Source organism: Amblyomma maculatum, chromosome 1, assembly GCF_055883805.1.
Source record: "Amblyomma maculatum isolate TAMU_Amacu chromosome 1, ASM5588380v1, whole genome shotgun sequence".
Lineage (NCBI taxonomy): Eukaryota > Metazoa > Arthropoda > Arachnida > Ixodida > Ixodidae > Amblyomma > Amblyomma maculatum.
Genome location: NC_139344.1, coordinates 396,254,121 through 396,268,193, shown reverse-complemented (window position 1 = coordinate 396,268,193; position 14,073 = coordinate 396,254,121).

Sequence of the window (14,073 nt, the reverse complement as noted above, 5' to 3'; positions counted from 1 at the left end):
ATTCATATTCGCAAATTAGTCTTCAACTTGACTAGCAGATGAACGTTAAATGTGAAGCAACGTGGTATGGCACCACCTTGAATGTTGCGCCCCAGTTTGTTACAGTTTTGGTATCCCTTCCTTTTCACGTCACTTATTGAGACAATTAGGGCTTTCGCCTTAAAAGTCAGCGTCATCGATATAATTCTGGAAACGTCGTTTCGGTAACAAAGCTTGGGTTTTTACGTTAAAATACTTCCACTATAAAATCTACGCTAAGGTGCGACAGTCGGGACAACACTTAGGAATACACTGCGCTGTCGGGGCATGCCAAGAAAGGCACAACACAGCGCTGTCAGGACACAGCAAGGAAGATGCAGTATAGAGTATACAGTGCCCTTCCCGCCTTCCCGTTATTTCTTAGCTTGATCTGCAAGAAAAAGTACTGCAGGTTTTGCACTGTCGCCAGGTGACCCTTGCAGCCAGGTGAGCTGGCATCGACAGCGAAGTCGATGGAAACACGCGCACCGGGGAAGAGATTGAAAAGCATAGCAAGGCAATGCTGTGCTTCTTCGTGTTGTCCCAGATGAGGACGACAGCGTGCGGCCGTCCTGGAAAGACGTCTTTTCCTGCACTACACTGCGTTGCAGCGCGGAGCAGTGTCCTCCTGTTATTCGAGAGTGGAACCGCTCTGCAGCGCTCCGGGCGGGAGAGGAAAAAGAGGGCGTTCGCGTCGCGACGCGTCCGGTGCGGCTGACCCACTGCCTGGGGGAGCCGACGGACTGGCCGAGGTGTGGCTTTCCTCTCCGAATCCCTCCTGCACGCACAAGCTGCTCCTACGGAGGACTGGGCCCGCTGGAGGGAAGGGGCTGTTTATTGCTCGTCTTGCTGTTGCAGCCGCCGCCGAGAACTGCTCTGTCTCCATCAGCGGCTACTGGGCAAAAAGAGAAAACATGGGCAAAACGTCGAAATCGCCCGAATCGGGAGCTCGGTACTAATTGGCGGTCGTTGATTCGATATGATGGAGAAATCGCAAGGAAAGAACCGAGATCGAGCAAGACAGGGCCGTTGATAAAAGAAAGGTGGTTCGCAGTTGTTTCCTTAGCCTACCCTCGGGCTTGTATAGGAGTGCATTTAGCTAACTGGCGTTAACGACGACGATACCAACGGCAGGCAACAAACTAGCTGGTGAGAGCCGAGTGGTGAGTGAGATATATATTTTTACTGTTCTCTTTCAATTACGCACCTTTCATCTGGTTTTTGGCGCATGTTCCCAGACTTCCGCATTTATAGGTAAAGCTGCGCGGGCCCCCGTGCGGATTGCAAATGCAGCCTCGTTATGCGCTGCGCACACTTCGTTGCAAACGTGATCTGACTTGACAGCTCTACGTGAATGTGATGAATGTGCTCGGCGGGCGGTGATTGCAGTCTGGCTTATCTGCGTAAAGCCGGTCTCCCGCAAGCGTTGGCCAAGCGTTTATCCTCGGTTCAGCCGTGAGATGTGGAAAATATACCTGCAAGAAAGCAGGCTGCACCTTATTCAGAACGGCGCTTTAATGTTTCTGACGTACCACGCACCTAAAGAAGTGCCTTTGTAGCGAAAGCTACACTTCGGTAGGTTTTCAAGGCCTCGGGTGGCCACAGCTAAGAGGCGTATAGTATACGAGAAGAAGACGAGGAAGACTAAGAAGAAGACGAAGAAGGAGAAGAGGAAGAAGACGATGAAGAAAAATGAAGACGAAAAATACGGCGAAGAAGGAGACGAAGAAGACAGACGGCAATGAAGAAGAAAAAGACAGCGAAGAACAACAAGACGAAGAGGAAGAAAGCTCGGTCACCCGCAGCTAATGCTTTCGCTCCACATTCGGTTCAGCAGAGTTGAAACCTTCTCATTTTTGCTGTACAAATTAAATTCAGGGAATGTAGTTCACAGCAATATTACGGCTCTTAGGTGGACAGGTATAGTTATACAGAATTTCACACTGTGAAGCTGCTCCAGTCGCGTACAACTCAAGAAAAAAAAAAAGGGTCAGACCTTTCTCAAAGGAGGCCCTTCAAGCAATGGCTCCAACTGATTTTCATGACTTCGCTGTCAATCCGATTAGGCCTTGAGAACTCACCTTCGTCCGTCTTGTATATGTATAGCCTGCGTTGTGAAGATAGCAGTAAGGGGATTATCCACGACAACATGAGAATCGGTCGACACCATTTTGCTGCAAAACGGTGGTCGGGGGGCAAATAGCCGCTTTTTTTTTTTTTTTTTTTCTTGAGTAGTGTCCGATAGTCCGCACGGGGTTTTAGATGAGGGAATAAGGTAATGTTTATGTTCACACGTATACTGCAGTTTCACAATGACAAGTGCCAAAGCAATGAATCTGAAACCAGTGCGGTGCACTCAGATACCAAGACAAAGACAAATCACGACATGCTCTGCATCCAAGAACTGGTCAGAATGCAGGTCGATTCAATCACTGCAGTGAAGGATGGAGTTCGAGAAGGAAACACGTGACTAACCCTTTGTTCTCTTCCTCGACGTTTTTCTGCTCTCGCTCTCTAAAAAGAGATTCGACTCGACTTCTGTCGGGTAAGTGTAGCCACAGGAGCTTGGCGTGTTGACTGTTTACGCACGGAGAGGCACGTTCTCTGCACTTACACATTCTCTACACTTGTCTGTGCAAGGCAGAAGTATGCCGACACCCTGAGGGATAGCCAATAGAAACTATATTGCCCTGATTAGCCGTTATCCTTGCTTACTCCGTCACCGAAGTGAAACTTCAGCACCAGCCATTGAACTCAATATCTGTATTCAGCCAGGATGCAGGCGCTGGGTTCGGAATTCCGCGACGCACTGAACTGGCGAGCGATATATCGGCGTCATAATGCACCGCGGAAAGACGATCGAACCCCCTTCTCTCTATCACCACTCGCTCTTACTTATCGATAAAAAGAGAGTAAAAACAAAAACAAAATAGCCAGAAGAATGCGATCATGCGTAGTCGAAGGGGGCCCCTCGAATCGGCTTCGGGGTGTGGGCTCGCGGCGCTGGTTGTGGACCGGTTCCAGACGCGCGCGCGAAAGCGCCACCAGCAGCACGCTCGGGAGGAGGCTTGGTTCCTCCGCGCTGCCTGTTGCCCACGGGAGGCCACTAATGAGCCCGGCTGCTACACTTGGAGCGAGTGGCAATCCGTTCGTTGCGCTGCTGCCCCTGCTCGCTGTAGCACCAGCAGCAGCTAACTACCTGCGGGCGCGCGCGGCTGAAAGGAACGCGCTTGGACATGTGCGCCTTGCCTTCCCTTCTGTATGTGCTAAAGGAACTCAGGGCTGCACGCCTGCTCGAGCCAAAATTTCACGTACTTCGCAGTCTCTCTGTCTTCGCACTGTGCGGATTCATTCGTAACGGAAGTCGTTCTTGAAGGTTTACAGCATTTAGTCTTTATTGATTGTTTCGCATTACGCGGGGAAGGGGAATTCGAAAGCCACAGATATATACGTTCACATACTCTCGCTGAAACAAATCGGGCTGTAGAAATCGCCAGTGCATGATGAAAGCTGAGGGTGAAAAAAAGCGTTTAGATATTAACGATGGTAAGTTCCATGTGCACAGGGTGGAAAACCTCTTTTCATTGCTTGTAGAGAAATAGATTTAACCAGTGTGTGTTTTGAGGGTGGAGTGTTATTGATGCCGTTGTGTATAAATTTATACGCAGTTATGACTAGGTTATTGTGCACGGTTTTTCTTTCTTCACACAGTTTATAAAAAAAAAAATGTAGCGCTGAAGGGTCGATTAAATTCTATTCGCATGAAGTTGACTGAGCGAATCTTCCAACCTTGTATACATGGCCTATACTGCACTTACATGCCCCGCTTCCTGTCATTATAGCAGGAGTGTTTCTTGCTGTCCTTCTGTCCTTGCATATCCTTCGTCTATAAAGCTCCGCAGGAATATAAGGTGAAGGCAACCGTTGCTAAGTAGATGCGCGACCGGAAAAAGAATAGCCCACGAGACTCCGATGTATAGGGAAGCGAAATGCGAAAAGTTAGGTTTCACCTCACGTTCGTCGTTTACAGCGTGCGTTTCAGGAGCGAATCTCCATCCCACAACCTTGCATTACATTTCTTGTCGTCGTCACGGACAGATCACAATCGTGGCGAGATCGCGCGCGATCTCTGAGCGCCGATAACGAGAGCCGACGCGCGCCGAAAACCGCTCGCACTGCCGGTTCCGGCCACGACTCGCCGAGGACGTTTCCGATGCAAGGTTGAAGCCCTCTCGGGCGCAGTGATTAGTTCGAGTATCTTGATGGCGAAGGTTGTTCGAGGTGAGACTGATATCAATCGGAAGTGGAGAGCTTCGGGCGAAAAAAGCAGATCAGACTGGCTAATCGCAACCTTCGCTCGAGCCCGTATATAGGAAGAGAATAAACAGACGAAGGGCATATCAGTGTTCTCTATAGCTGTTGCCTAACTATAGCACTCGTCTTATTACGCAATTGAGTGTTCGATCACCTCATTGCCAATGCAATAAGCACGCTGAAGTTTCACACAGCGTGAACATCGTTAGTCTCATCAAGGCGTCACAGGTGCATGGTCTCGCTAACTTATACCACAACGAGAGAAAGCAACTATGTAATCGCCTCACACTAATATTAGATGCTTCAAATGGAATCGTAATGTATAACTCCGGTTGGTTTCCGATAAGCTATAATCACTGCGCGTAAACTCCTCATGTGTATTCCGTAATTACCTGCCACGATCAACAAATCAGCCCACGCATTCACTTACGCGAAGTGCGCGCATATCAACTGTACGCTACTGCATTGCTAACTTCTCGCGGTGGCGCGGAACGTGTGCAGTGTTGTATATACCGTAGTAAGGTTGAAAGTTGGGCGAGTTGAATCTGGTTCATTTTGAAGGTAGCGCGAAAAACGAGGACCAAGAGTAGAAGGACACAACACGAGCGCTTTTTCACAACTAAACTTTTTATTGAAAAACACGGAATAAATACCCATCTCGCGAAACTAAAACACAAGAAACAAAAGGGATAGCATCAAGTACAGGAAAAGTGTAGGGCATGATACAGCAGGTGGGGGTGCTTACTGACTAAGATAAGATGTATAAACGAAAGCACAAAAGCCTCATAGTCACGAAAGCAAACAAGACTTACCAAAAAAAGATGAAGGAAGCGATGGGAGATATCAAGACAAGGGAGTACATGCATAAGCGCACCGTCGATTGCTCTAACACAAAAAGAACTCTCATATCTAGACCACACATGGAACTAATATCTCCCGTCGCTTCCTTCATCTTTTTTGGTAAGTCTTGTTTGCTTTCGTGACTATGAGGCTTTTGTGCTTTCGTTTATACATCTTATCTTAGTCAGTAAGCACCCCCACCTGCTGTATCATGCCCTACACTTTTCCTGTACTTGATGCTATCCCTTTTGTTTCTTGTGTTTTAGTTTCGCGAGATGGGTATTTATTCCGTGTTTTTCAATAAAAAGTTTAGTTGTGAAAAAGCGCTCGTGTTGTGTCCTTCTACTCTTGGTCCTCGTTTTTCGCGCTACCTTCAAAATGAATTGTATATACCGGCCGTTGCCGACACCTCGCCTGCGAAACCTGAATGGAAACGTGAAGAGAAAACAAGAGCGAAGGAGGGTATCCTTGAACAACCTTGCATCCCAGCGGTCATACCGCATGCAGCGCCCTGCAGCCCAATGACGAGGGCGAGGAGGAGAACCTTCGCCAAGCGCTCTTTAGAAACGAGAGATGGATTATAGGCCCACAAAAACACGAGCTAGCAAATCACAGGCGCGCGCAGTACATGCAACCAAGCAAACCCTAAACAAAGTCAAACACAAAAGTCACTGACTGATCCGCGTTCACTTTCGCTCCACCGTCCGAGGTCGGTGAACACGATACTGGCGCGCACCGAGTCGTATACTCGAGGTCTCCTACACGCGTAAGCCGTGGAAAGCCGCAATCAACCGGAAAATGCGGTAGATAAGGAGTGAGCGGCAGCAGCGGCAGTGTGGTGTGTCCTCCGGTAGTGCGGCCTGTCTGTCTATTCCGCCGTCGCCACGTGCGCGCTGCATGCATACTATAAACAGCGCGCGAAAGGAGCCAGCCTCCCCACCCTTTTTACACGAACTGCCGAAAGCAGCGGCGGTGGCGGCCACCTTGGCACCACTAACGAGCTATCGGCATCCGCGATCTTATCGGTTCACTTTCCTAGATGATTGCCACCGATTACGGCCACTCGGTCAAGTCGGCGGTATATATACGCGGACCCCCCTTCCTTGGACGTCTGATCGCTCAACGGGACGCCGCCGCCATTGGTAGAAGCGCGCACGCACGCACATTCACGCACGCACGCACGCACTACGCCGACAACTTGATCGCGCCGCGAGGCTGCTCCCCGTTCCGAGGGGAGAGACACCGTTCGAAATACGCGTGTAAGGCAGTCTGCTCCTTTTCGTCGTCGTAGTCGTCGCAGTCTCTTTTGTGGACGAGCGTGCACAGCCCTGGGCTAAGCGGCCGACGCGGCAATTAAACTTCCTATTTCCCGCCCTGCGGAGAGTGCGCGGGCTTCAAGAGCAACAGTTCTTGATGGCGCTAATAACGCTATACAGGGAAGGATACAATCACACCCAAACACGGGGCAGGCTGGACCCTTGAGTATAAAGGGAAAATAAAAATTAAAACAAGGTGTGGCGCCTCGAGTATGGCTGTATCTTGCGCTTTAGTCACCGAGATACAAGGGAGCGATATGAATTAGGAGGACCGCTATTTACAGCACTCGGTTATTTACAGCGCGCCGTCACCAGCTTTGGGCAAGGCTTTTGGGGAGGTTAGTGTGGTACTTCCGTTATCGGCTGCTATTAGGCTCACTTTGCATGCCTTCGTCAGTTGTTTCTTATAATCTTGGAGAGAGTATGTTTCCAACAGCAGTATTTACACGTTTTTTTTTTTTTTTTTTTACCATTTGTGACATTTTTTAATAGGAATCCCACATTCGTGTAGGGGTATCATGCATGCGGTATCAGGGGGCGTGCTTAAGTATATATGCCACCAGCTTTGCCTTTATTCTTATTCTGCCTCGCTTTCTTATCTTATCTTATCTCTTATCTAAAGGCATGCTATACACGTAACGCTGCAAAGAGCCTTGAAGTCATGCCCTTGACTCGTAATCCGATGCACTGTGCTGTTAATACTAAATACTTTCTGGAACCTCTTTTCACTTCCTTTTATCTCGTTATCACGAGAGCATTCCGGCACGAATTGCTCGCCACCATAATTTGGGAGCTGATTTTAGCTTTCGATTTCTCTGCTTTGGGATACGCTGGGCTAGAGGACAGGAGGCGGATTATATACGCTCCCTTTGACGGCACTGGTTTATCATTGTGCATAGCGATAACCTTTGACGAGGGGAAGAGAGAGGGGATAAAACTGTACGCAATCGAGCATACAAACCTCCACTCAGAATCCATTCAGAAAGTTTACATAGAAAAGTTATAAGTATACTACGGAAAGGGTGGTAAGCGGTCGAGAGGTGACTCGGATGTGCTTTATTTACGCCGCCGATATATAGCTGTAGCGTTTAGTTGGTGATAATTATATTGTTTTTCACCAAGTTTGCATAACATATGGGGTGAGCTTATGAATTTCTGCTTCAAATAATGTGTCTTTCCTGGCGGCCGTATACCGGACAATATCGCTGCCTAAACAGCCGACAGCTTGGTGCTTGTTCTATTTCTCAATAATAATAATAACAGTAATACATAAACTGTGGCACTGCAGAAATTATTCACTGAAATAAAATGACGTAGTTTGGTCCCGAACATCAACCTATAAACGGCGCAGCTCCCAACATACAGGAAGCCAACAGTACGCAGGTGACGAAGTGTCACGTGCTGCTACATTTCCGGCAGAGGAGTAACGTAGGGTCTTAGGCGACGGGCTCGAATCGATCATCTCCCGATACGGTCGCCGAAAGCAAAGCCAATCCGGCGCTTCGACGTACAATGTGCGCTGGCGTCGGTGTCCGCAATGTGAAAGGGCGGCCGCTATGTGCGCCGTGTTTGCGAATGCGTGCCCCACCGTTCAGCAGGTGCGTGCGGGGCATACCTATGCATCTCATAAAGAACAAGAGTTGGTGCGCGGGAGTCACGGACACTGCGATCGATCACGGGGAAACCAGTCAACTGAAGGCAACCTTCGCCGTTGTACCATACACATATATGCCTCGCAGCTCGGAATATCACACGCGGTTGTGATCCATTGTCGATCCGTGCCCTCCTTGGCGTATTTTGAGTCGCAATGCATGCACTAAGGCATGTGTTGCGTTTTTCCAGACTTTCTATTGCGGCCGTGAATAACGAGTAAACAAAATATCGCAAGTGATCCGATCGCCGTTCGATGAACGCCATATTGGATCATCGATGCATGTGCACTAATCAGGAAGAGGGTCCCGCCGCTTTTCTGCTGAGGTTGAAAAAGTGGGCTAAGTCGAATGACAGTAGACTTCCGTTATTTTTACAGATTATTGCTTGCGTTTCAGATCTTATTCTCCAAGAAAGAAGCTATCTTCAGTAAACAAAAGTTTAATTACTTTTTTTGTATACGCTTTTAAAGTAATAATAATATTTATATCTTTCTCTGTCATGATCGCGACGATTCCTCTGTCCACTTTTTGTAATAAGAGAAATTGGCCCCATTGTGTTAATTTCACCCTTGCACGGACACGGCAGCTTATACCAGGATAAGGCTATACGCAAGTAGACCACCAGACTATCGAAGTAGCAACCACGAAATCAGAAAAAAAAAAAAAAAGTTATCCCTTGCAGCAGCAACACCGGTATGCCAGCTGGGAGAGAGCACTGAAATTTATGGCCGATCTAAATTAAACCACGTTCTTACAGAGATCGCGTGGACTGAACAAACAAAAACGCAGCTCGCTAGACAATCGCCGCACTGTTGATATACCGTTCCTGTCGAACAGGGCCCACATGGGGTACACAGTATAAAACAGCAGCTAGTGGAGCGTAACTGGTAAATGCGTATCCCGGTTTTGCTACTCCTGGCCGCCTCCTCGACCGAATCTGAAACGCCGTGTTCTCTATCAGCTAGTTCAACCTATACGTATTTTCCACACATCGATCGCTCAGCCTGCCCTGTTCAAACGGTGATTTGCGTACCGTGGCAATTGCGAGCCGGTGCAGTATACTGGAGGAGATTCTGCAACGCTGACCTATAGAGAGCGAACAGTGTAGAGCATATCGCGCGGGCGGGTGTGGGCACTGCATCACTATATACATAGCGGGGAGTGCCAGCAGCGGCGCGTTTCGACTCCCCCCGACGACACGCGTGTGCGTATGATGGGCATTATCCTCCCGTCATCGTCGCGGGTGGGGGCCCGCGGTAGCAATCAGGAGGCAGTTCCGAGCAAAACTGTTTGCTGCCCCTCCGTCGTTGGCGTAACGGGCGAGGCGCTCGCTGCGTTACCTCCCTGCCGCGGCACCCTCCTCCTCATCTTCTTCTCTCTAGTCTTCATCCAGCACGCACATATACACACATGCCCTCTGGACTCCTTCCCAGCCTCGCTCCAGCAGTAGTAGTGACGCCGGAGAGCGCAAATTGAGCCCGTTTCTCGCCGATAGCCATCGGCGAAAGCGGCAGCCCGCTCGTTCCACAGTCTTCGGCGTTAATTCTGTGCAGCGGAAGGGAAGCGAGGTATACGTGTGCCAGGCGCCCATGTCTGAACGCTAATTAAGAACTTGTCACTTGGTTGGTCACTGTTGACGGATACGAGTCTATATAATTCAGAAATCGCACTGTATCGAAACCACGATGTTTGGAGTTGTGCGCATGGACATAGAGGGAGAGGCGATAATCGAAGAAGCAGGTTGGCGCGCGGTGATTTATAATGAGCTTCAACTCGTGACTGGACCGACCGCATACGCATGCTTCGCACCGGTGCACAGATCTACTCTTGAAGATCAGTGTACTCAGAAGCCGACGGCGGAGCTATTAGACTTATTCCTTGTTTGAGTTTCATCGTCCTTTTGTTTGACGTAAGAAAGATTTCATGGCTCGCTGGCCAGGCGATCCGCCAGAGATGGAGCGCGCAGGTAACTGATAACTTGAGCGACGGCTTTTAGACGATGAGAGGTATCACGGAGCGAAGAACAGGAGTCGACTGGCCGGCTTTTCGCTTTGAGCCATGCACTCACGGTCACCAGTAACGCCAACCACGCATTCCTTCGGTAGGAGTGGGTCTCTGAAACGGCGATAGTTACAGGGGCTCCAGGTTAGGGGTGCTCTCAATGTGTTTTTACGGTCGTGGCATAGTGCGTCGTATAAGCAGAAATTCTAGCGTACGCTCGTTGACCATTAAGGATGTTATCACGGGACGCCAAGGAACGGTGAGAACGTGTGGATCAATGAATGGGCGTTATTTACTATATCGCGATGCGTGTATACCACTGTTGGGGCAGCTATAGATTTTGGCTAGTTGCGGTAGTCTGTGTAGGAATCAACACGCGACACAGTTCTACAATGTGGACAGGTGAAAAGCTGGGACATGCTTATACATTTAAGATCATCAGGTTCCCGCACGTTCTTAAAAATCGCAGGTGCATATTTTCATCACGTTCTCAATACAACTGCGTCGCGGTGAAAGACGCATGACTGAAATTCATATGAATCTCTATGCTCTTCCAGCAATTTACAACCGAAATGTAAACTTCTGCAATAGCAGAACAGACACACGAGTCCAGCTTTTTTTGTCTATACTACCGTGAAAGGCGCTATGCGTGACAGTCGCTCGCAAATCACGCTGAAACGCACTTCCAGTTTGCACGCGCAAGCGTGAACAAAGCGCACCGACGAAGCGGCATGCTCCGAGGAAGCGAAAAAGTATTTGCACAATAACACCGTTGATTAACGATCTACAAGCGCTAAAACCGAGCTCCCGGAATATTTTTTTTTTTTTTTTTTCTGCGTGCTAGTTGCGGGGCTTCGCGGATTGAGCCATCGCCTGCTCCGTATTACGCCGTGTTTGTCCCCAATCGCACGCATTCGCAGCGTTGTGTCGGAGGACCGTGCCGCGTAGCCCTCTCTCTCTCCTTTCTCAAAGACGCCAGCAGCCGCGGCACGAGCGTGGAACGGGCCTGCCGGAACCTGCGATGGTGCGAGACAGGGCGCACGGTTGCGTCGAGAAGGGTGTCGGCGAGGCTTAGTTCACACACACATAAGACTCGCGCTCGCCTTCTCATTATGCACGCGCCACTAAATGGCTCCGTCCGCGCGCTCTCGCCTTCGCCGACACCGCCACCGTTGAAGCAGCGACCGGCGCCGCTGCAAGCAGCGGTGTGGGTCGAGGCCGTCGCTCCCGGTGTTTCTTTTCGCTCGCCGAGTTGCTCTCTCCCCCATTTTCTCTCTCCCTCTCTTTGTTCTACCCGCGCAGTGCTGTACGACGGGCTTAACCTATATTTGCAGTAGCATGCCCCAAGAGCGTCGAATGTGCGGGTGTGTGTACCATGTGCGCTGCATTTCATAGTCAAGGGAGGATTCTTTGGACTTGTCAAAACCCTCCGTGGATATTGCAGAGTAATAAAAAGAGCGCGGTACAATATTTATTGTTCGTGTAGATAGTAGATAGGCAAGGCGGGCTAGCGAAAGCCTGAGCAGAGACCCGCTCCTATATACGCGTACACAAAGTCTATATAAGCCAACGGCGGGCGCTTCCGGACAAGATTCCGGTTCAATAACGAAGGAAAAAAAAAAAAAAAAGAAAGTGAAAAGTGGATGGCGCTTCTTTAAACCGGCAGTTAGAGAAGACTTAACTTGTCCTCTAAATAAAACGTTTCGCCCCCTCACGCCGACTTGATTCTGGTGCGGAAGTGAACGGGAGGAAGTGATTGCAAAGTTTCCTGGTAGCCCACGGCAGCGCGGGTATACATTTCAGACATCGCGGCTTACTTTGCCGGTTGCAGTTTCTTTCACTATAAAAGTGCGAGGCTTTGTTGGCTCTTTCACGAGTGGAGGGTCCACGCAGAGCGAGATTTTGGAGACTTTAATGCCGTATTCCAATCAGCGATCCGGAGCAAGGTTTCACGCTCATAACCTAATGGCGTGTTTCAAAACGAGACTTTGATTCAAATACCGATTTCTGATGGGGCCGCGACGGCTACCTGGCCCCTTCGTGAATTTGAAAAGCTAATCCGGATAGCTGATAGAATGCGCCATAAGTGGTTGTATACAATAAAATCATATACCTGGTTAGAAATTGATTTGCCTTGACATATATTAATTTACAAGAGCCTATATTTGTTCGATAAATATCAATAAGAGTTCCGCTGCAAGAAATTGAATCGAAGCGAATGAGATATGCATGCAAATTTTATGCGCTTATTATCTTCACTCCTCCTCCCCTCTTCTCGGTACGCTAGCGCACCTAGTAACTACGATCGCGTGTTGATATTTGTTTTCTGAACCAGTGTCGCTTTTTTTTTTTTTTTGGCAATATGGACCCTCCCTAGACGCGACCTTCACCACGGAAGGGATTTTATTTACAGCACTATAATCAGACCGGAACTCCACTAGACGCAGCTGAATTCTATCTACTTTGTGTAGGTTTCAGCCTGTAGTAAATCAATTGACAATTGCATTCAATTTACTATAGGCTATTAAAGTACATAACATTTTCGACCGAGGTCAGATCGAGGTACCTTTCTGTATCCCATTCCCTTTGATTTAATAATCTCGCTCTCTGTATGCACAGTGATCTTTCATTAACCGCGATACATCGCCGGTACGGGAGACATCCAATCTAGGATCTCCATCTACCTTGTCCCTGTAAATAGGCACTGATGTAGTGATCAGAAGATGCATAGGCTAACTGCAGCCAGCTCCCCGCACGAAACTCGGCTCATCATCATCATCATCAGCCCGATTATACCCACTGCAGGGCGAAGGCCTCTCTCATATTTCTCCACTTAACCCGGTTCTGTGCTATAGCTGCATCCATTTGACCCCTGCGGACTTCTTAATCTCATCCGCCCACCTAACTTTCTGCCGCCCCCTGCTACGCTTTCCTTCCTTTGGAATCCAGTTTGTTACTCTCAGCGACCATCGGTTATCCTCTCTTCGCACTACATGCCCTGCCCATGTCCATTTCTTCTTCTTAATTTCTACTAGAATGTCGGTAACTTGAGTTATTTCTCTGACCCACTCTGCACGCTTTCTATCTCTTAATGTTACCCCTACCATTTTTCGTTCCATAGCCCTCTGGGTTGTCCCCAACTTAAGTAGAACTCTCTTGGTTACCCTCCACGTTTCAGCCCCATAGGTGAGTACAGGCAAGATGCAACTGTTGTATACTTTCCTCTTGAGCGATACCGGTAAGCTGCTAGTCATAATCTACGAGTGCTTGCCAAATGCGCCCCATCCCAATCGTATTCTTCTTGTTATTTCCTTTGCGTGGTCCGGATCTGCGGTTACTACCTGTCCTAAGTAGACATATTCGCCTACTACTTCCAGTATTTCGCTACCTAATGTAAACTGCTGTTCCTTCCCGAGGCTGTTGAACATTACCTTAGTCTTCTGCATATTGATTTTCAAGCCTACCTTTCTACTTTTCCTGTCTAGGTCATCAATCATCATTTGCAGTTCATCCCCCGAGTTGCTTAGCAAGGCAATGTCATCAGCAAATCGCAGATTACTGAGGTATTCTCCATCTACCCTTATCCCTAACTGCTCCCATTCCAAGTCTCTGAATACTTCCTCTAAACAAGCTGTGAATAGTACTGGGGAGATTGTGTCTCCTTGCCTAACACCTTTCTTTATGGGAATTTTGTTACTTTCTTTATGCAGAACTATGGTTGCTGTGCAGCCACTATATATATCTGCCAGCACTTTCACGTACGGCTCGTCTACCCCCTGATTTCGCAATGCCTGCATCACCGCTGAGGTTTCAACTGAGTCAAATGCTTTTTCGTAATCAATGAATGCTATGTATAAGGGCTGGTTATATTCCGAGCATTTTTCTATCACCTGATTGATGGTATGGATATGATCGATAGTAGAATACCGTTT